A 2,414-nucleotide genomic window follows, 5' to 3' on the forward strand; every position below is an offset into this window, starting at 1 on the left:
AAATTCTACCGTGATAATGACTGTCTTTTTATTTTTTATTTTGATAATTTCTTCATTCAGGATAAAATCACCGGCCGTCCACTCTATACGTCCATATATGCCTAAGGCCTTTTATTAGGTTTAATGTATTTTATGAAATTATGATATTAAATTTTGTTTGTGAATCACATTATTCAGTTTGAATCACTTCGCTATAGGTGGATAGTATCGCATTATATATATACATTTATATATATGTGTGTGTATGATTTTTACCATTGATCCGCTTTCCAAAGGATTCTAAACCAGAGAAAAACTAAGATGATATTGTAAGGTCGGACATGCATTCATAGTGAGATAAAATGGATAAACCACAAGAAGTGCATCTTTTGTAACTCAAAATTTATTGATTGATAAATTATTTGGTTTATCTCCAATTTCAACGCGACACAATCTTCTCGACAATTGAAGATTGCTAATGAAAACACTTATGACTAGAAAATGTCACAAGAAAAGCTGTAACGACCCAACTTTCTAGGATTTATATTAGACCGTCACAACATACATGCATAAATCTCAAAACGATTCTCTCATAAATTTAACTAAAATCAAAAGAATATTATTAAATAATTGAAAATCTTTAGTTGGGGTCCCCCGAAAAAAAAAAAAAATTCATGACGCTTTATAAATAAAAATTTTAAACACTAGAATTCTAAGTTCAAACATCAATATTGGCATTTAAAACATCAAAACATAAGCGGAAGCATCTGTCTGGTCCTAATAGCACGGTCACATATTCCTTCTGTCATTCGCCTGGTGTGTCCTTATCCTACCTGAAAAACATAACATAATAAATAATAAGTATAAAATACTCAGTAAGTAACCCCACTACCGGGGTCAGACTATGCATTTATATCCAATAAATGCAACTTCCTAGTGAGACATGAAAAAACCTCTACTAATTCTGGATGACCATCTAGTGAATAGTTTAACTCGATCTACTGTAGATGAGATGTATCCATAAACCTCTGGTGAATCCCGAAGGAAACACAAACCTTTGATGAATCCCGAAGAAAACACAAACCTCTAGTGAAATCTCAAAGGAGATACAAACCTCTGATGAAATCCTAAAGGAGATCACCACCTTTGGTGAATTCTGAAGGAAACACAAACTTCTAGTGAATCTCAAAATAAACAAAAACCTAAAATTCCGAAGGAGATCACCATCTCTGGTGGGTATCTAATTATGGGTAGGAGTGACTATCACTATCACAAACATAACATGCATCATTAAACATAGTCCCACAACATACAAATACATATCATCATTCTCAAAGTTCATTCAGCAAGTCATATAAATAAAATAATTTAGTTCATGCTTGCACTCATAACATGCCTCAAAACACCATTAAGATAAACTTATTTTTCCTCAAACATCTCAATAGTCTTCGAATCCTAAAAAACATTTTTAAATTTATCGCCTAGCACAATGGTTCAATGGACAGTGAAGATCTTCAAGAAAACTCAAATAAACTATCCAATAAACCGAAAATCATATCCAAATTTGCCAATCTGATGAAACGCATTACACACGGTGAAATGAATAGTAGCTGTAATCACGGTAGCAGCGGAGGAACTCAGATAGAACGAGCCGGCGTCGCTGAGTGGTGCGAACGATGTTGGTGTTGGCAAAAATTGGCAACTGGCTCATCCTCACGACTGGTGGATCGGTGGTGGCGTGCGATTCGGTTAATCGGCCGAGCAATGTCTGGGGTGTTCGATGGTCAGTAGGAGGAGAAGATTGACAGCGCGAGGAGTTGTGAGAGAGAGAGAGAGAGAAATCGCTGAAAAAGAGTGAAAGAGAGAGGGGAAGAGATTTCTTTTTCCTTTTCTTAGCTTACACGCCAATCGAGATAACAATATAAATATACATTATATATATATATATATTCTCTTCCTTCCCAAAATCCCAAAACAAAATAAATATACATATTTAAATTATTCTTTTCTTTTCACTCTTCTTTTGAAACTCCATCTCCAAATTAAGTTAAATTTTCAAATTAATTAATCCAACCCAATTATATCCAAATTTGAAAAAAAATATATATCTTTTATCCCCTAAATATCTCAAATTAAGTTGTCTTAATCAAATAACTCAATTATCCTCAATATCCAAAATAAACCCAAATAATTTAACAAAAATTATCTGAAATTTGGGACATCACATTCTTCCCTCCTTGATGTTGAAGCTTTCCATGCAAGGCTTGAAGTACTTTTTTTATATTGAAGACAAGACCATCGGTGCTCTCTATTGGAAACGGCAAGACCCTCATAACAACCAACAACAAACGATCAATGCACGACTGTCAAGCAAAAAACAAAAACCTGGAAAACAGAAACTCGTTATAGGCTGAGTCGCGGAGCTCGCTCTCTTT

The 2,414-nt window shown here is 34.3% G+C and overlaps 1 long non-coding RNA gene across 1 annotated transcript; it reads right to left on the bottom strand.

Annotated features, from left to right (window-relative positions):
* Positions 1–576: 576 nt before the first annotated feature.
* LOC150035658 (uncharacterized) lies at positions 577–1,894 on the bottom strand. The gene is made up of 2 exons (XR_016530278.1): positions 1,573–1,894; positions 577–812 (listed from the first exon to the last, which is right to left on the bottom strand). It is a non-coding gene; the product is annotated as an uncharacterized LOC150035658 (long non-coding RNA).
* Between the last annotated feature and the right edge of the window lie 520 nt (positions 1,895–2,414).

Source organism: Benincasa hispida, chromosome 6 (genome assembly GCF_027475165.1).
Source record: "Benincasa hispida cultivar pf3 chromosome 6, pf3_genome.v1.1, whole genome shotgun sequence".
NCBI classification, from domain to species: Eukaryota; Viridiplantae; Streptophyta; class Magnoliopsida; order Cucurbitales; family Cucurbitaceae; genus Benincasa; species Benincasa hispida.